A 22,019-nucleotide genomic window follows, 5' to 3' on the forward strand; every position below is an offset into this window, starting at 1 on the left:
TTCACTTTTACAATACCTACAGAATCGTTCATGTGATGCAATGATTTTACGTCTGGCCAGTATCTCACCAGTAGGCCACAGATTCAGCCTCAACCTCAGAAGTCTGATCAGTGTTGTTTAGATGGACATTTGATCAGGTAGGGTTCAGGCACACTGTACTTTTTGTTCAAAAAGACCTCCACATCAAAATCACGATACAAAAGACAAGTAGTTCTGTTTCGAGCCCAAATCCATTTGAATAATTTGGTCTTTACATGAACGGGATTCTGAACAAGGGTCTCAATAGAAACATCAGCATAAGCTAGACCATTTATAACCTCTTGCCGCCACTTACGTGTAAATTCATAATCAGATGTCAGAATGTAACAGGACAGTGCATTCATAAGCATATGCGATGGACCAGCTAATAGACATTTCCAACACAGTGCTAACAATTGCCATAAGTAACGAGCATACAGAAAAGTTATGCCCAACTCATTACGAATCACAGCAATAGAGTACAGTCAGGCAACCCAAGCATTTTTCCAGAATTTTGACTCAAATTTGCTCCATGCAGTCTCCGGAAGAATGGGAAAGGTTTCAGAGCCATATAGAAGTATTGGGGTTACCTTTTGCCGAAAGTAAGTTAGGGCTGGCTGGATTGAAAATTTCCCAAATTTTGCTTGTATAATACTTGTCTTCGATATAGTCGTACCAAGTTTGTTGTTTAGATTGAGCAAATGTGCATCACTGCACGTAGCAGATATTGGAACTCCCAAGTACGTTTATCGATGGACACACTCTAGTCTTTCATTTTGGATTACCCATTTGATTTTTGTGTTTTTGGAATTAGTATTATGATTGAACACCATAACTTTCGTTTTGTCTAAGTTGATTGTTAAGGCATTTTCTTTTACATACGTAGACAAAGTATCTAGAAGATTTTACAGCCCCACCGGTGTTTTTGATATTAACACCAGGTCATCGGCGTATAATAATGCTGGAATATTTTTTGTTGATAACCTGGGAGCATCAGATACAATGTCGCTAAATATTCTGCAAATGTCGGCTATGAAAAAGCTAAACAATGCTGATGCCAGAATACACCCTTGACATAATCCTCTATATCTCTTAATCGAGGACGACAGTAACCCCTCTAACTTCAATCTGATTTGAATACTGGTGTCAGTATGAAGTGCTTTAATGAGAGCAATAATATGAGATGGACATTTCTCAAGTATTCGTTTTTCCCACAGTAAGTTTCATGACACAGAGTCAAATGCAGCGCGTAAATCGACAAATACCAAAAATAAGGATTATTTGATATTCTGACGGTGTTTTATCAGAGATGTTATAGCAAAGAGGTTTATTGAGGTACCTAAACCCGCAACAAAGCCTGTTCGACATGGGTCACGTTTGGAGTGTTCAGTCGCCCATTTGCTGAAATCTCTTAGAATAAATCTAGCAAAGATCTTCCCAGGAGCATACAAAAGGGCACTCAGCCTATAATTAGATGGACAGGACCGATTGCCCTTCTTGAATATTGGAGCAATGACAGATTTCAGCCATGAGTCGGGAATGATATTAGACTTGAGGACCTGAGAGAAGACATTGTACAGAATTTTTGACCAGAGCTCTGGGTATTGTTTAAACATGTGGTTATTTAACACGTCAGGCCCAGGAGCTCTTGAGCTACTTGATTTCATTATAAACTGCATAATGTCCTCTTCTTGTATTTGCAAGCAATCAGCATTAAATGTGTTAATTATCGAGATAGATTTCTTGCAAGTCGGTCTGGCATAAAATACTGTATAATATGAAACCCAATCAGCTTCTAGGACTCAGTTTATTTGCACTGGCAACTGGTTTGCATGATTCTCTGTGTTTAGTAACGTCCACATTTATGCAGTGTTCTTGGAACTAATCACAGTCAGCATGGCCTCTCCATTACTTTGATGAAGCCATGCTTTATGTGCCTTGATCCAATTTCTGTATTTATTTTTCAAGGACTTAATGGCTTGGACTCTTATGTGAACTGGTAACAACAAAGCCAATTCCTTTTGTCTTTGAAAGCAAGCTTTCCGTTCTTGCACTTTTTTTGTTGAAGACATGCCTGGGAACAAACCAGCTACGTGAATTGGTACTTATGTACAGCTTGTATGTCTGTAGGGAGGGGGAATAGACTTCACCAGACCACCCCTCCTCACCACTGACACCCAGAATGTCACTATTAAGTTTATGCAAAAGTGAAGTGTTCCATCGAAAACGCGTTCTAGAATTGTTAATTATCAACTTGGAGATATAAACCCACTTCATTAACACTCCAATGGGCAGAGAGCAAGTTGTGGTCACTCTTGGTTTGTTGTACAATTTCAAATGTAGTTATCAAGTTGAAGGTGTTAGTATCAACACACATGTAGTCAATTATTGACTTACTAGAGCCCTTCTGGAGGTTCATCCATTTGATGCAAGCTGCATTATTCTTTGTACTCACTTGAGAAAAACAATGCAAGTTTAAATCATCCATGATCAAAATATTCGTTATTTCATCAGTTAATATGGCAAGATTCAACAATTCTTCCATATCACTAAAGAATTTCGAATCAGCCAACCCCAGTGGGTTACGATAAATATTGATCAAGGCAATAGTACCAAAAGAATATGTAATTTTAACCATTTGTAGAAAAGGGTTAGGTGCTACCCACGTGAGAAGAAGCAGTCCCACACCACACTTTATGGCCACCATCAAACCTGAGGCTGGTCTTCCTTGTTTCTTTTTAATCGCAGGTAACAGGACAATGTCATAGCCGTTCCACGTGGGTGTGTCTGTAAGCCATGTCTCCTGTAGCGCTATAATGTTGTGAAATAATAGCTGCGTGCAGTCTTCTAACAAATGTAAAAAGCCACAGGTGTTCCAACTGGCAATAAAAATGCCAGTTGGGTTAGACCCACTCCCAGTTATGAGGGGATATAGTGATTTGTTTGTGCTGGGATACTTCGGCGCAGTTCACCATTTGGGGTTGAACCATGTTGGACATTTTCAGTGACATTATACAATTTTAGTGTCGGAACCTACACAGAAGTTAAGCATTTACTATCATTCGACAATTTCTTTCCATTTTCAAGGTCTTCTGGATTGATGGCCAGCAACAAACCCATCGAGAACAGTTCCATCCTTGCTTGCCACAAAACATTACGGACCACATTCGAGGATATCCACAATCTAACAACAGACAAGTTAACATCACTCAGAAATTCTACTTGGGTGATGTCACTCGAGATGACATGAATAAGGCTGGGCAGATCACTGCAGATAGCTAGAATACTAGCTCTGCATACATCATAAGTTGGAAAGGGAGAACCACAGCACTTTAAGATGAATCAGTGATGAGTGCCTGGGTTAAGATTGTGTCTTGACTTTTTGATACTGAATACTTGGTTGTTAGTGTGCGCAGGGACCTGAACTTTGTGGTTGTTACCACTGTCTCGACTAAGATCAATGATACCAACACTCCTCTCAACCCTTCTGTCCAAATTATCAGTCTCAGACTTGCTAGTCAAGCGCCCTAATTTTCCTTGTAAATAGTCATCCATGAATCTTTGAATGTCAGCTTTGAGATCACCAACCATGTATGCTGTATTGGCAGATTTGCTGGCTTCAAGACTCAATGAGGTCTCTGAGATTATTTTGTTCACAGGCAAACATGGCGGTAGTATGTTATGAGCTGAAGAGTGTGTGGTGCTAGACGAGTCTTTGGTTCTTACTTGGGGCTCTGAGCAGGGAGCCAATGACGTAATAGGTCTGCTCAGTTCCACCTTTGAATGTTTAAAAGCCATATATTCGTCTAGGAGTGCCTTATTTCCGCCCTCATATCCTTTAAGATGTCATCAGAGTAAAGGGATTTATTAGAAGCACTCTTTGTGCAAATAGAGGTGACAGTGTCTTGTGTTTTATCCTTCACTAAATGGGTTACACAAGTCTGTTGTTGTGATAGAGAATTACCAGCAGACGTTGTATTCACCGTTGTTTGTGGTATCACAGGTTTGATCGTACTCAGAGTCTGCGATTCGATCACATTAGTCATAATTGGATTCAGAGTAGGCAACTGGTGGGTGCTGGCTGTAGGGCACGAGGTATTTGCTGGGGCCTCAATCATGGCTACAAGATCATTGAGAGGAGGATAGTCAGCTTGTAAGTTCTTATTTATTTTTGGCTGGCCCTTTTGTTTGCGTGTTGCTAAATGTTTGTGTTTGTTCAAGGCAAGATTACCAACACCAAACCCAGGAGTCTTAAGAGATTTCAGCCAGTTTATAAATTGTTTCACATTAGCTCTATTGTTTGTGACCACATTTTTTGAGCTTTTCGATTTAAGACTGCTAATTGCTGAATTCTTTGGAATGCTGTTAGTTTCACTTCTTCCTTTCCCAAATAAGGTGTACACTGGTTTCGGATTGATAGTTATATTACTTTTCAGAAACACAGAATTCAACTTTGAATTAGAGGACAAGTCTTCTTCGGGCTCATCGGGGCAAATAATGTGGTCAATTAATGGTGGAGCCTCCCTTTGTGTAATCGATCGATTATGAGAAATGGACATGGAGGGAGGTGATAGTGAAGTACATATGTTTTTTTCAGGGCTCTGAGCGTGTCTATTTAAATCACCATTCGTTCCACTTTTGAAATTCCAACTATTCATCCACACAGTAATGGCGTCAATCTTCTTAGACTGCTCAGTTATTTTTGAGTCTAGTGTCTCAAACTATTTTACTAAGGACATTATGGTTGTATTCATCGCACTCAAGGTAATTTCCAGCAAGGGATTACATTTTGGTGAAGGATCATTCACCATTGATGAAACAGAAGACATTCGAGGGCCTGGAATCTTTCGGGGAGTCGGTTGTGCATAAAACCTTGAGCACACTATAGAAATATCATCCAAATGGTCAAACAAACTCAGTGACTGATATAAGCTTATTTCAACATCCTGTAAGCCTGTTGCCTTTGGGGAGGTGGGGTCTATCAGCTGATTTGCCTTATTATGATTTACAGACATGTTATCTGAGGGTATTTGATTAATGCAGAATCTGGAGGACTATCACATATGCTCAGATGGTTATCAGACATCTGGGCAGATATGGACACATGCAGTTTAGTAGCTGGAGAATCTTGTGATACCAAATTCACTACTGGATTAACATTAAGCTCATGATCTGGAACATGATTTGGGTGTCAGAGATGGTAGGGACTTTTCCCTGCCTTAATTGTAGTAATTGTAACAACATCATCAAAGGTGGACTAGTCCCACATTCTTACACTGGAGAGAAAATAGCAATCAGATGCTATGCAACTTGTAACACAGAAAACTGCATTTACTGCATACGTTGCCCATGCAGACTTTACTATGTGGGAGAAACAGGACGGACGTTGCGAATTCGTATGAACGAACATAAGTCATGTATACGCAATAGTAACATGAACTCCGCGGTCGCAAGACATTACACTGAGAAGAAGCATAACATTTTTCAGGTCAAATTTCAAGTACTAGAAACCATTGAAATGCACAGGCACGAAGAAGAGAAGACAACAAAGACAACAAAAAGAAGCATACTGGATGGACCGTCTAGAAGCATTATCCCCACGAGGACTCAATGAGGAGTTCGATCTTAATTGTTTTTTGTAAACAGCATAATTGTCTGTGGTAAACAATATTGTTGTTCTGTTCATGTCAAGCACAATGTAAGATTGTTAATGTGAGAGGAATGGCTGCACCACGGTCAGAGCACCACTTAGTTTGAAATTCATCTACATACAAACGCTATGCAAACATATGTTAATCCACGATGCCTAGCAGAACCAATATTAATACTATGAAAGAATTGTGAGTCTGTCTGATCGATCACATTTACCGATGACGTTAGAAGAAACCTGATTTTTATTAATCTGTTAGCGTACTTAAAATCGGTTACAACACACATCACCAATGAATAACCCTTGTGTCACAGATTATTACGGAACAACGTTTTTTACAGCCAACATAGAACGTGATCACGGTAAGGAGCTACTATCCGCACCATTAACAGTAATAAAGGCTTAATTGCATAGCCGTGAAGGTAGAGACTACACGAAAATAATTATATTATATTTTGAGCTTCCTGCTAAAAATTTTGGACAAAGCAGCTTACCTGCAAGGCAAGAAGTTCTTAGAGGATAACCGGCTCTTAGGCCTGCGGCAATCTGGATTCCGCCCACGGCAGGGCACCGAAACGGCCCTCCTAGACCTTAAGAATCAAATGGACGATCTTAGAGATGCAGGCAAACCTGCTCTCCCACTGCTCCATGATCTATCTGCGGCCTTTGATCTCGTGGACCACAACACCTTGTGCCACCATATAGCCACCCAAGCCAACTTCTCCCCGAAAGCCTGTCAACGGATCACCTTCTTCCTCCAAGAAAGGGCCATGAAAGTCTTCTTGGAGTCTGCATCCACCACCCCGAGCCTCCTCACCCGCGGTGTTCCCCAGGGGTCCTGTATAGCACCTACGCTTTACAACCTTTTCACAAGGCCCCTGTTCAGCATCTTGGATTCCCTTGGCATATCCTACACCAATTACGCGGATGACACACAGGTACTCATCCCACTCTCGGGCGACTACCTAGCAGACACTAACACCCTCACCACTATCTACTCCACCATCCAATCCTGGATGGCAGAGAACTGGCTTTGCCTCAATAGTGAAAAAACTGAACTCCTCCTCATAGGATCACCTTTCACATTGGGCAACCTTGGAGACCAGTACTCCTCCTTCACCATCGATAACATTCCTATCAAGGTCTCAAACCATGTTAAGACCCTCAGAGTCTACCTTGACTCCGACCTTTCCATGGACAGATAGGTCAATGCTATCGCCACCTCTTCAGCCTATTACTCTAAAATCCTCAACGCTGCTAGGACCTTCCTGGCCCGCACAATTGCCTCACCATTGCCAGGGCAATTATCGGGTATAGGCTAGACTATTGCAATGCCCTCCTCGCTGGGACCTCCAGCAAAAACTTAGCCAAATTGCAGCTAGCTCAAAACAATGCGCTCAGGGCAGCCACAGGTACTGCCAGAAGAGACCACATCTCTGAAATCAGAAGGCAAGCCCACTGGCTCCCTGTCAAAGAGAGAATTGTCTTTAAAACACTTGCCCTCACCCACAAATGCCTCCACGAGCTCGCCCTGCCCTACCTGACCGACAGAATCATCAGGCACACGGCCACCAGACCCCTAAAATCACGCTAGATTGTCACACCTACCTCACGAAAGGTGCACGCTGGACGTTCCAGCTTCCCCACCCAAGCAGCCACGCACTGAAACGCACTGCCACCTCACCTAAGACTGATTGAATCACACCTAGCCTTCCGCAAGGCTATCAAAACTAGACTCTTTGTCTAAACAGAATATCTATCACGAATTGGTTTGAGCAATTCCCTGCATATTAGTTTGTTACTGTGTAACCATGAGCCCATTGGGCACCCGCCTGTAACTGAAGTCTGCTTATCATCTGTAACAGCGCCTCAATGCCTCATGGGCAGCAAGCGCGCTTGATAAATGCAAATAAATAAAATAAATACTTTGCCCCCACCAACATGGCCGACGCGACTACACACGGGCGGCCATATTGGGACTCAACGCTGCTATAGCAACGTTACGACCCGCGAGAAGCTTTCGCCGGTCGTGAACAGGAGCAGGAGCTGGCTCCGTACACCTAAAGGTAAGAGATTTTTAATGCATTAATGCGCGATCATATGTCGCAATAGATAACATAAAGGGAATATTGAGTAATTCTGACTCTGAAAAATTCTAACTTTGACTATTTGGTGCTCTAACAGTGTAAGTTGATCGGCACAACACGGAATCCTCAGTGAAAGCAAAATCCACGGCAGACAGGTCAGTGACAATGCACAGTCACGTTATCCACACAGTAAAAAAAGAGGTGACTAGCTCACTTGTTGAACGAACATTAGTTCACAACAAAAGGGGTGCACCGCACAATCAGTGTCACTTTAGAATGAGCACTGCCAAAATCACTAACTAACAGAAACAGCAAAATCACTAATAGCTAACATTGAATAAATAACACACATGAATGCATGTAGATAGGACATTGAGAAATGAACACTGGTTCAAAGCCATGCTCAAAGTTGCAACTAGAGACTTTTTTTTAAGGAATATATAGATTAATCAAGTTAATTTTTTCTCTCTAAGGTTCTCTCTATATTTTGTGTAAGTGTTTGTACCTGTGGGTGCCCTGTCAGTTTGAAAAACTGTTTTTTGAAAAATTGTCCTTTTGAAACATTTGTATACATAACATTGCCTTATGTTGCATTACAATGTGAAATGATGATGTGGGGTGTTACTATGCACTAATTGACATGATACTTTTGGGTTTTGTGAATACCACTTAACTAGTATTGATAACCGGGCTCTGAAGAAGGAAACTTTCCGAAATGCATTAGCCCAATGAGTTACTGTTTTGCCCCAGTCTCAGCACTAGCCTAATTAACGAAATTGAAACAGTAATTTGGTGATTCTAAGACACAGATTACTTTCTGAAAAATAAAACCATCCTGTAAAGGTCACAGTTGTATTGAAGTTCATACACAAGCATCAAGAAATTGCTTAAACCATAGTGGGTATTAAGGGTGTGCGGCCCACACCGAAGGCTAATTGGCCTAGGTCTCTCTTCTATTTCAGTTTACTCTCTGTGCCCCACACGGTGGCACTGGATAGTGGGCTGCACCCTACTAATGAACAGTTAATCAAAAAGCGATATTAAAAGTGAAACAGTACAACACAAGAAACAGAAAAAGCTGTGCACTCTCGTCCATTCTTTGCTTCTAACATTACCAGGGGGGACATTAGTATGTTATCCACAAACATTGCCAGCTGTTTCATTATTTTGAATTGAGTCCAAAGTAAAGTCTGTTGCTACACGTAATGTACAGAACTCACGTATATCTCCAGTTGTTGTTTTCTTTTCCTGCAACTTAAACGGAAGTCCACTTATCTTCTTTTTAAAGTTTTGGAGAAGCAGGTTGCAAAGTTACCGACGCACGTGTTACCATCAAACGTGGCAGCATGCCAGTTTTTAGGGTGTAAGTTATGTACTTTCATTGACATTTAAAAATGTTTGCCTCGCCCAACTGAGCGTTAGGCAAACCGTGCTAGACAGAAAGGGAGGAAAAATAAAATTAAAGGGAAGGCATTACGCTGTAAGCTGCTCAGCTGATCAGCTCAACAGTGTAACATCGACTTCCCAGAGACTTCGAGAAGCATGCGCGCTGAAGCGCGCTGCAACCCTTTAAGTAGGCGGTACAGCCAAGAGGGCGGGGTCACTATAAACAAAGGCAGAAAAGAGTATTAATACTCAGTTATTTAACACGGTACGTTTAAAATAATGTTAAAAATGTTGAGAGGGCTTAAGTCATCACGTACATCAAGTGATAAGGTGCAGTTCACAATCGAATGGCACGCGCTGCTCCAAAGTGATACGCTGTGCAGCAGGGGTCCAGCAGCGTAACTGTGACTTCCCAGCGACTTCGAGAAGTGCGTGCTCAGATGCGCACAGTTGCCCTTTAAGTAGGCAGTACAGCCAAGAGGGCGGGGTCAATCAAGTGATATGGTGCAGTTCACAATACAATTGCATGCGCTGCTCCAAAGTGATACGCTGTGTTGTCATGGCTTATCCAAGGAAATGGAAAAGTACCTGGCACCACTGGTGACAAAAATTCCAGACCTACGATGAGGACGACTGGTGGGTGAATTTGATGAATGGGGAAAGGACAGCATGGGCGATAGCGCCAGTCTCATTTATATGCAGTATCTTCCATTCAGGAACAGAGAAGCACAGAATTTGCAGCATAACAAAATGAGAATCAAGGTCGAACCGCACTGTCAGCATGGTGTAAAGAGTTCTCTATCACCCCCTCTTTCGACCTTTTACCATCTACTCTTTACAATCTGTCGTCTCTTTTACATCTTTGTCCTTGTCTTGGAACAAGACTGAAACTAAAATGATAAAGATCGAAAAAGACATAAAGAATTCAGAGACACTAAAATAGTGGATGGGGTCATCGTTTTCCTTTTGTTTGTAAATTTCTAAAAATTGTAATCAATTTAATCAAATGAATTTAAAAAAACAAAAATAAACAAGCAACTGTGCGTGAATTTGAAAGATCAACTTTAAGCAAAGCAAGAGAAATCAAGGTAGTCTAGTAAAAATGCTTCTTGGAAATGGGGTAAAGTGAAAAAATTAAATCAAAATACAAATTATCAGAATAATTATAATAACATCAATAATAATCATAATGAGGCTTCAATTTAAATGCTCTAGATTATGATTTATTGTTTCAAGTGAACATAACTTTTAAATGCAGCCATAACCCTGAAAACATATTTTAGAGGTTCATAATTCGGAGAGCATATTGTGAGGAGTCAGAAATGCCAGACGGACACAAAGTAATCGTTTTCTCAATGTTTGCTATTCATTAAAATTAAAAGGGGTGAGATAAACACCTATCTTTCCTTATCTTAACTAGGGTGTCCCTACCTAGAAAACTAAACTAAAGAAAGATGACCTAGTGTCCAAAGGTCTCTGACCCTCACACTAATACAGACAACAAAAGAACACAAGGAATATTTGGCTATTTTCAATTAAACACAACAGTGTAAAAGTTCAAACTTATATTTTTTAGAAAGTATTCCTTGTGACCAGGGGTGGATTCCCTTCCCCTGGTTCAATGCAGGAATACCCTTGGAGGAGTTCTGATTCACCAAAGTTCTGTTCAGTTCAAAACAAAAGTTTCTCTCCTTCCAATGTGACCTTCTACTTAGTAAATGTCTCTTTCATCAACACTTGTTCAAAATCAAAGCAATTGCTATCCTCCACAATATTTTTCTTAATGCTTTAAATGTATTTTTCACAAACAATAAGTTTATCAATCAAGGCAATTGTTTTCCTCTGCATGTAAAGTGACTATCAGCACATCACACTTCTTCTCATGAAATATGTTTGTCAGGAAAGCTCACCAACTACTTCTGGTGAAGTAACAGTTTGTCCAATTTTTTTAATAAAGTTAACAAGTTCTTTCAACCACACTTCTTTGCCACATTCACACTGCTTCACAACATCTTCTTCTTTCCTGGTCCACTCGCCTGCCAGGATGAAAACCTCCTACAACTACAATTGTGCTTAGTGGCAATATTTGTTCCAAGATCTTCCACACCAGTATCCTTTGTGACAAGGTTTGAACAATAGCTGCTTCTTTTTATAGTCTCGTGAGTCTTGACATTGTGGGTTACAGATTTCCCCAAGTTGGTATCCCATAAAAAAGGGGAATTGTACCCTTGTTATTGTTATACTGCTTTTTTACAATCATTTGGCTGTTGGCAATGTGGGTTACAGGTCTCCCCCAATTGGTATCCCATATAAAGGGAGTTGTTCCCTTGTAGCTTCTGTACCACTCATCTGTAGTCTTTTGGCTGTGTAGGTTACAGGTTTCCTCCATTTGGTGTTCCATATAAGGGGAGCTACACCCTTGCTGCCTTTGTATTACTCCTCTGCAGCCTCTTGGCTGCTGGCAATGCAGGTTACAGTTTTCCTCCAGTTGGTGTCACATACAACCAGAATTTCACCCCTGCTTGCTCTGTCTTGCTTTACTTGTTCGGTATTAAAAAATATTACTGCTAAATGTCCAGCTCGGAGTGCCGCAGCATCACCTGTAGCATCTGGCCAACTCACTGGTCTTCTTTGTTCTGTCCGCTGTGCTGCCAGCTCCTATGTAACTCCTGTGGACTGCACAGGCCTTCTCTGTAGCTCTGCCAGCTATGTGGGCTCTCTGCTTCCTCTCGTGAACTGAAGCGACACACGTTGGCTTGGGAACTTGTCTCCCCTTCGGTTGTGCTTCCCTTCCAGACACTGCTTCCCACAGCGTGCCTTGTGCAATTTTGCCCGCCTTTGCGTTTTGCATTGAGCTGAGTTGGCGTTCTTCTTCCTACTTCTGCAGTGAATACAGCACTCCAGACTGCCTCTGCCTCAGCTACTCCTTCAGCCTCTTCCTCCAGCTGCAACTCATTTCTGAGTTTAAATGTCCCGCTCATTTGTCTTCCCCATAACAACTAGACTGCACATTTTTGTTCAATGACACCTTTGATCCTTACTAACTCTGGGCCCTTCTTCCTCATCCCAGTATCATGAGCATTATGGGTCTTGAATTCCTTGATGATTTTGGTTCATTGAATTTCAGTTAGTTTGGATTGCTTTTTAAACTGAGAGTTGTCAGTGTTAGGAAAGGTTGTCGAAAAGGTTTGTGTTTTAACATTGGGGTTAGGACCTCTACTTAAGACAGAATCATAACAATTACAGGATGCTACATTTAATTCCTGAACTGCCAATATACACACCTTATTCAGGTTAGATGACTTTTCATAACATGTTCTTCGGGTAGTTACCTGGGAGGGACTTGTGCATTGACAGCATGCTATTAGGTATTTGGAAATGATGGGAATATCATCCTCAGAAGACGATGAAAACTGTGGCTCTCCTAAAGAAGTCACCACTTCCCCCACACATCCATCTCCTCCAATGTGATCCTCCCTCCTGATACCACCTCCAGGGTTAGGATCAAGTAGTGGCTGCCCTCCTCTGGCCACATGGGAGGAGATTTTAGGCTGGGGTCTAGTAATGACTCTGCAGGATCCATCACAATATGCTTAATTGGTATCACAAAACCAGGGGGAAAAAACATAAAAGAATGACAGGGGTCACTAGAAAAGCAACAAGCAAGCACAACATCCATTTCATGGTGTGAGGATGACTGGAGCTTTTGCAAAAGTCATGTTGAAAGACAAAAAGGAGATGTATTGTGGAACATGCCATCTGGTGGAAATTGAAGGGGTAGGATTGCTTCAAAAATACATTCTGTTTAATTTGGAGATGTAAAGCACTTAAGCAGATGCAATTGCAAAGATCTTGTGCTGCTGAACCAAAGATCCTGTAGAATAATGGTAAAACAGACACCTAAATGTCCCTAGTAGTGGTTGCTGATCTCAAAGTGTAATTGGAAAGAGGACTGAGGTAGCATTTCTTAACTGGCAAAGTAAAGATGCTGACACGATGGAGTTTGTCATGAAGGTAGTCTATGATGAAGGTGTTGAGGTCCTCGACCTTCAGAAATGGAAAGCATCAACTGAATTGCATCACTCTGAGCTTTAAGTGAAAATACCTACAAGACCAAGACAATTGTCATTACCAGCGAGTTCTGAGCCCATGGGTGACATATGGTACTAAAGAATAAATACAGAGGGCCTGATGTAAACGATGGACATGACTGACTGTCCCAAAAAAGAGCACCACTGACCATTTTCAAAAAGAGTCACATAAAAGCCAACACGTGACCGTAGGCTGACCTCATGACCAAGCAACATAGTCCTGGGAATACATGTTAAGGGGATCATGTCAAAGTGTCCAGCCAGAAGTGCTGTTCTGGCTGAGATCCAGTATAACATGAGCACTGGGAGAAGAGAGATTGTTCTAAAATGAAAGGGTTCTGAGTACATAGAGTTAACGACTCTTTAAAAGTTACATTGGTGCTGTTGCTGGGGTTGCTTGCCTCCTGGAGCTGTAGCGTGGTGATCTAGAGAGGATCATTCACATGGGAGGCCATGGCACCAAAGAACACCTGGTGCTGTTACTTTCCCTGCGGCTGAAGTGCTTCTGGTTTCTAATTATGGATCAGATAGCACATAATCAGATAAGTTTCTGCTACTTGATTAATTGCATGTAAATATATATATGATCATGACATTAATGTGTAAGTATATGCAAAATTATATCATGGTTCTTATTCCCTGGTACTATGCACTTCCAGCACCACGCACTTTAAAGTTAAAGTCAAGTTAATTTAAAACAACTCAATCATGTGATTTGGAATTCAATTATAAACTACAGCCATGTACAGCTTATGTATCTAAAAGAAAAGACATTTTTTTCGAATGAAATGTATAAACAACTGAAATGATGTCAACACAAGATGCATGATAAAACTGCCAATATACATTACAAAGAAACATTTTCAACATGGCACCCATGTTAACCAGGTCCAATGCTATGCATTTCTTCACATGAAAGGGAAGAGGGACTATAACATCAGAAAAATGTTAAAAGGAGATACCTGTTTTCTATGTTTACAATCCGACGAAGCCCGGAAGGGTGAAACGCGTAATTGTTTGTTCTCTCCTGAAACTGCTTGTCCACCGTGTTTTTCAAGGCAAAATAAAGGACGTACGATGGAGATCCTTCTTTGCATCTGGTGCATTTTTATTTGGGAGAAGAGTGCCGCCTAAAAAGCTGTGAACAGCTTTTCTTTTTTGTTTTCTTTCCCTTCGATATGTATATATATATATATATATATATATTTGCAGCCATTCCGTGACTAGGTTAAAGATGCATCAATTCTATATCTATGATAACATTTAAAAAACATATGGACTCTTAGAAAGGATGTAGCTGTGGTGTCAAAATATACACAAACCCAGTTTGCTGTCCTTTGCTTTTAACTGGGTAACTAAGCTTAGGTGGAAATACTACAGATTAAAATGCATTTCCCAATTTTTCCGATGCTGAGTCAAAGAGGAGCACAGAACTATCAGCCTGCTGGTGACGGACCTCTCCTGTGATCTAAAATAGGTGAGTGCCATGGTTAAGGTCAACATTTGTCTCTATTAGGTAAGGCAGCTTAGAAGCATTTCTCAAGAAAAAAGGACGGGAATGGTCTAGGCCACAAGGCCTCACTTTGCAAACGTTAGTATAAGATTGTTCCTGCAGTATGGGGCAGGTTTCATAAAAAGAAAGTCTTACTCTCTGTATAAGGGGTCTGCAACCTACAACTTTCTGTTTTGGACTAGGACTCCCATGATCCCTCACCATTGAAGATCCTGGCTAGGGTTGATGTAGTTGAAGTCCAAAATATCTTGAGATCCCGAGAGTGGCATACCCCTACTCTATATTTACAAAGCCAGGTCCATTGGGGTATGTTCCTCTAGAATCTTTAGTTTCACACTCACACTCTTACAATTTAATACAAATCCACTGCAAGTAAAGCTACAGTGCTGCACAAACCCAATATTAATGCCCAAAGACTGGAGCCACTTTGCAGCTATACGAAAATTGATGAATGTATTACTTGTTAAATAAATAAATCATACATTGGGCATGATGTCAACTTAATCTTGCCTGCCTATCGTGTTTTAAACAATTCAGTGTTTGTGTTCAAAAGTGTAGGTTTGCATTTCTTTTTTTTATCTGAATGGCTTAGCTGTGTCAAGGCCAGACGTGATGGCATTTGCTTCGAAGTACATTTAGCCAACTCACGTTTTGTAATACAGTTGTGAAGGGTGACTTTTTTAAGGATCATTGTGTGTGGCCAGGTGTAGCAGACCTTTGTAGTGTCAACTCTGTTCCCATCACCAGCAGCACACGTGCTCCTGTGAGGGGAAGGCAGAGGCTGGAGCCAACGATGCCATTTCATGTCTATTGCTCTCACTTTTCCGATGTTCTCCCCTTTTGCATAAGGGACTATTTTCCTGCAATTACATAAAATGATGCAGGAGTGAACATGCTGTATCCTGGGGAGAAGGTAAGGACATCACAGCAGGGCTTCCGACTTTCAGATGCGTTCATCATATGGGTACAGCGGCAAGCAGGCAACATATGAGTAGCGCCTTGATGGAACGAGGACAGGTAAAGACACTATAGCCCTATACCCTTTGTTGTATAGGCGTCTAACACATGCTCAATAAATAAATAAAATAAATACTAGGGAGAACATTCAGGAGACTACAGTGCTCAGAAAGGGCACAGCGTTTGTTGATTGACACCCATAGCTCACCAGGCTGCACACTGGCAGGCAGCCTCTCCGTAATGCATGAGACATGTTGGCTCAGCCACGCGTGAAGTCTGTTCTAATTACTCCAATGGCCACAGGGCCCTGCAATAATGAGGATGTCAAACGGATCCTAGCAACACAGCAGCCTTTCAGTGCCCTGCAGGTGTCTGCAAATCATGACTCATTCGTGTCTCCTTCCCCAGCTGAGAGATTGCCGGGGCTGTAACTATTCAGGCACACGGTCTGCACACGTGAACATACATCTGCGGCATGATCACATATGTGTATTTCACTGCCAGTCTCCGTCTCAGACCGGCTCTGCCTCCTGATGCAACAGAGCTGGACATACACACAGCTGTGCTTTTCCAATACAAGTTCTGAACCCCCTCCCCTCCAAATAAATCATAATTGCAGAAGGCTGGCAATGATGTTTCTCAAATAGCTCAATGTTCTAATTTGGATTGATGGGGCCACTCCTCCAATAATACATATTGATGAACTGATAAAAAGAAATCAGTGTTTTACTGGCCCCAGGCTCCCATTGCCCACACTGATATGATGTGATGTGAAATGGGATTTATAACGCGCCTATATGCAAGTGTTTCATGTACGGTACTCATTGCAAATAATGGTCCTCTGTCTTATAACATCTGATCTCCACCAAGACAAACGCCCAGTCTTTTCCAGACATATGAGAGCCGCTGAGATTCTAGTGGCCGATCGGAAAGAGTTCAACTATTGCAGACTTATCCCAACTACCCAGCAGCTCTGAATTCTAAGCTTCGGGACCTAAAGATTGATTGCACATCTCCAGGGATCACAATGCACAAGGGTGAATGCGGAGTGCAAATGTGAGTCCATGCACCCCTTTTTCCGGAACCCATTGGGTAAGATTCCCAAAACGTGCATTGATGCAAGTGACGGGGTGCGCTGCTGGCGCATCTCAGGATGTGAGCCTTAAAAGAGACGTGCCCAATGCACAAAGGGCATTTGGACGTGCGTATCAGAGATGAGCACATGTAAATGCGCCGTGTGCCCTCTTCGTGCAATTGTGATACTCATGGGGTGCCCATGCACATTTTAAAGCACCCCCCTTAGTCACAAAAGGGATGCACTTTGAAGTGCGCACAGATCAAAAACATTTCACCGTGCCTTTTTGGAGCCTGCGCAGGTAGATGCGCATTCCATGCTAGTCTCATTCCTGACTGCCAAGCATTCCATTCCACCTGGAACTTGTATTGCTATCCTCCTTCAAAGAGGGATGTACACACTTTACTCTCGCCAGTCGTTTCACAGTGACAGGCCGTTCAGGGTACTGGGAGTCTGCCATACATGAGTGTGGGGACTCTGCTCTAGACACCCATGTTTGCAAGAGGGCTGGCCGGCACATCATGTGCACTGGCGCACAGCCCCCTTGAAATGTGCTGGGGACATGTGCATTCCTCAAACTGGCGCAAATTAAAAAGGGCCACCCTTTCACATTTTCTAGTGTATATTTGTTTGCTGGATTCTGGGTGTGGATACCCCATATATCTGATGTGATGCAGGGCTGAGTAGGAGCTGGAACTTCCCAGTCTGACATGTAGGGCAAGGCAGTATCAAGCAGGCGGATGCCGGCTCAGCTGCGGTGCTGGGGGCGGCTGAACCTGGATCAGGGACCCGTGTGAGGTCAGGTGTTGGACATTACAGTTGTGAAGACCTATTTAGGGCACAGTGCACAACTTCCAATCCATCCTGGCTGCCATTATAAAAAAGGGAGACACCAATAACACATTTTTCCTTCATATCTGTGCACATGATGGATCAGGAAACTTGTAATAATATCATTGAATCATTCCAAAGAGTGTTTTTCAGAAATAACAGATCCTGTGCTCTAACAGTAATAATAATAATCAGAACGACATCAAGTGAAATGTAATCCTGCTCAAAAGTGGAGCAATAGAATGTCCAAGAAGCGTGGAAATAATAATGCCCATTGAAACAACACTGGCTGCAGCCAAGAGGCCACTAGGGACCAATCAGGGGCCTCATTGCCATTTACTTTACCACACTAAAAATGACAACTATAGTCAAATTAAAGGGAAGTCTATTAACAGTCTCACTGACTCTCGCTGTCTCTACCCCTGATCTATATTTCCTGCACTGTTGACACAGAAGTTCTTGACCCAGACAAACACTATGAGGTCTGTGCTGGCTGATGCTTGAGCCACACATATCTTTGCAATACTGCAAAAATCGGTTTTGGGGGCACTGCCAGTGGCAGCTCTTTCCCTACTTTCCATATAAATACTGAGGTGGCACTGGCTGAACCTCCACTGCCAGGCGGCCCTTGTAGGAACATCATTGTGGTGTTGACCAACCCAGGAAGGGGCAGAGCTTATCTGAGTGAGCTCTTATCCCAAGTACAAAGAGCACATGGGAGCTCTGTTTCAGAAAATACTTCTTGGCAGTGACCATGTCCATATGACCACCCGGAACAGACATAATCATTCACTCTATTAATTTCACTAAACAGTAAAAATAACTCGACAAAAATAAAGAATATTGAAAATATAAAAGTACAAATACTTTTTTTTACTGAAAATAACTAATCAAAAAATAAAGGAAGTAATAATCCAAATGCAATATTAAATTAGTACCCCAGAGGGGGGTGTGGTGGCCTCCCACCAATGAGGAGACTTGGAGCGGGGGCTTTACCACATGGTGCAGCCCCCACTCCGAGCCTCCTCAGAGCGGGAGGCCACCATCTTCCCTGTCCAGCTAGCCAGGTAAGTGCACTTCCCTTCTGCCCCCTCCTCCCATCCCCCACACGGACACCCTTTTCCACACATTTCACCCCCCACTTCCTCCGCACTTACCTTCAGCTTCCTTGTTGGTTGCTCTGTTCACTCGGGCCTGTAACTATGGCAACGGGGCATTACCTGACGTAGTAATGGCCCCCCTGTTCGGGGTTCAAATAAAATAGACTTGATCAACATAAAAATAAAACACATCTCTCCATGGGGAGTATGAGTGAGAGCATCTGAGGGTGAGGGTGGTTGAAAAGGTCCCTGCGGATATCTTAATTTTGAAAGAATACCAGTACAGATGCTAAGAAGTGCAAAAGAAGGGGTGCTGTGTTCACCTGGTCAGCGTGGGAGTTGCCCCAGTGCTACAAAATAAATAAGAAACCAAAAACACATTGATCCTTAAAAAAAAAGCAACATACTAGAGTTATTTGTACTCCTTTTGTAGAAAATGTCCTTTTGTTTTACTGTTGACATTACCTTTGTCTACTGTTAGTTATTTTTACCTCTTTGTTTTTAAAACTTAATTTTCTACTTGAGTAATATTTTGGGGAATATTTAAGCAATAAACCCCGAACTGGGTCCATTAGTGTCTCAGGTAATGCCCCAATCGGGCCGCGACAAAGCCCTGGCCCATTACCGTACGTGGTAATGGCACCCCAGTGAGAGGTTTATTGCTATTAGTATCCCGGCACATTGTACCGGAATACTAATAGTTTGTAAGTTGGGAAACTTTTTGCAACTTACAAAAAAAAAGAAAGAAAATGCTGCCATGGATCGGGGAGAAGAGACTATATGTAGTCCTTTCTCCCTTTCCATGGTGACCTTTCAGACGTCGGAGCTGCGCGCAGCCAACGGACAAGGAAGCAGAAGGTATTTGGGGAGGTGGTGGTAGGGGATGGGATTCAGGAAAGCGCACTTACCTCCAAACCCCGGTGAGGAAAGATGGCGGCCTCCCCGCTCAGAGGATGCTCAGAGCGGGTGCTGTACCGTGCGGTAAAGCCCCCGCTCCAAGCCTCCTCATTGCGGTACCAGTAATGCATACAGTTTCCTGGTTTCTGGAAACTAATGGGCCAGGCTGCCAGAGCATTCACCAGGGGTGTTGCTATGTCTGGAAAAGGTCTGGGGGTACGCTAATGTAGGGAGTGTTAGAACTCGGGGCTAGCTAGCCTTTTGGTTGTAGCCCCTGAGCTTCTATCCAGGGCTACCACCATAAGACCCTGGGCTAAAGCCCCGCTAGCCCCACCTACAAATGCGTCTGGCATTCACACTGTTAGTGGAGTGTCATCCTTGTTTCTCTTTCCGTTTTCAAGGACAGAAAGAAGTGTCAATGTTTTTGTCTTGCTCAGCACCTCATTAAGAGGTAAAAGTTTTGAAGAAAATTCACAAATATTTGAGACCATTACAAAACATCTGTTATGCATCTTACTATGGTATTCAAAATGCAATATTTAATTAAATGTGTTTGTTTAACACATAAAGACATAACCTTAGTTGTAGGACTTTATGAAAAAACGTTATTTATTTCAGGACTGCTCCATCCCTGGGTGTGTGTAATGACCCGGGTTGGCACATCAGAGGCTCCGGTCCTGAATGTATGATGTTTAACCAATGATCTGAGTCCTGTGCTTCAGAGGCACGCAAGGTAAGAAAGAACACCAGTATCTGTTATAAATACAGAGTAATCCGCTGTAAACATAACTGTCTGATGTGCTTTGAAAGTGAACAATTGGATTCTATCCATGGACAGTATATTGGTATGCTTGAGTTCCAGTATGGAACAATAAAGCATTTTAATCGAACGTACATCATTTTTCGCTGGTTAACAGGAAAAAGATACACTACACAAATCATTTTGGAATTACCCACTTAATAATAAGTGTCAATTACCTCAGAAAGAAATCTATAAATACACTTTTTTAAAAGAACATGTATTTTTTGATTAAACAGTGCTGTAATTTGAGATCAAGCAGCATCGAGGGTCAGAAAATGGCGTTCCTTTTATTTTAATCATTGTAATAGGGTTTTATTTGATTTTGTCCTCATGTTGCATGCTCATTGTCATTCGATTATGATTAATCTTTTTCATGGTGTCTATGCACAATGTAAAAGCTTGCCAAATTTGATCATCAGAGAAGCAATGTGGATATATGGTTGTGAGACGAGGTAGTGCATTTGTATATTCGTTTTGTACTATATTTTACAAACTTTGATACAAATCTCTTGCAAATCTCATCCAGGCAACATTTATTATTCCTTTTATGCAGATGACAAGCAACACTTTGGGGTGTAGACAGTGACATAAAGTAAACCTACCAGGGACACTAATTAAGAACTGCATGCCAGTAAAAGTTAGCAACATTAGTCCAGAAAGGATTACACATCCAGGTCCATATTACAGAATAAGTGGTAATGACTCGCCAAGCGATGGCAGGTGGGGCCACCACTGGGTAGACCATTACCACCCAATACTGTAGCCTGCCAGTACCCGGTGGAGGCTTCTTCTTTTGGGAAAAAGCTTTCCAGCGAGTGCTGCCATTGGAATCCAAGCTAGTCAGACCACATTAGTATTGGCCAGGGTCCTATGCCAGTCTGGTTTGCCCTCCTGCAGCACCAGCTATTGGTGCCAGATTGGTATCACAAAGCCACCAGAGCAAGCAGGACATCATTCAATTGTGGATCAGCTTGTTGCTGGTTCCAGTTGGGTAGACTTCGGTGGGCTTCGAGTGACTCACAAGTAGACCTCACTGAGAGGTCCAGTGGCACTCCTCTTACCTCCAGGAACCGGGCAAGAAAGTAATTTACTTGGTGAGAAGATGCTCCAAATGACCCCTTTACTCCCAGCGTGAGCATTTCCACATGGTGGTCTAATGTGCCACCAAGCGTAGATGGTAGGGTTTGCTATGGAACAGGCCACAAGCCTGACTCAGAGTGTGAGGCCGATTGCAGTTATTGACAGTCCCATTGCGGCAAGAGACTATTCTCAATTTTGGATTGAGACTCCATTGTTGTTTGTGAAGTGACCCAAGGCAGTGTGCTGCATTGGCAGTGTTGACTAAAACCCTACCACTGCGCTGAGCATGGAGTGCCAGGCCGAGTGCGGTAATCAGAGGTCGCATTGCTGTGGAGCTGGCAGCAGATTATTCTTGCTTTTGGACCTAGACTCCATTATTATCTGTGAAGTGACTTAAGGGGCATGCTGCAATGGTAGTGCAGACTAAAACCTTTCCGCTGCATGGAGCACGAGGCCAAATGCAGTTATCAGCAGTTGACAGCAACAAAGAGCAATTCCCGATGGGTAAGATCTTATTTTGTACCTTTGTGCG

The 22,019-nt window shown here is 42.4% G+C and overlaps 1 protein-coding gene across 2 annotated transcripts in view; it reads left to right on the forward strand.

The window, feature by feature from the left end:
• IRAG1 (inositol 1,4,5-triphosphate receptor associated 1) overlaps nt 1-22,019 on the forward strand; it is a 1,278,759-nt gene that overhangs the window by 252,360 nt on the left and 1,004,380 nt on the right. For both annotated transcript variants that reach the window (XM_069623652.1, XM_069623654.1), the window contains exon 2: nt 20,224-20,338. The gene's annotated coding sequence lies outside the window, so the exon portion shown is untranslated. The remainder of the gene's footprint in view (nt 1-20,223; nt 20,339-22,019) is intronic.

Source organism: Ambystoma mexicanum, chromosome 11, assembly GCF_040938575.1.
Source record: "Ambystoma mexicanum isolate Mex_15411 chromosome 11, UKY_AmexF1_1, whole genome shotgun sequence".
NCBI lineage: Eukaryota > Metazoa > Chordata > Amphibia > Caudata > Ambystomatidae > Ambystoma > Ambystoma mexicanum.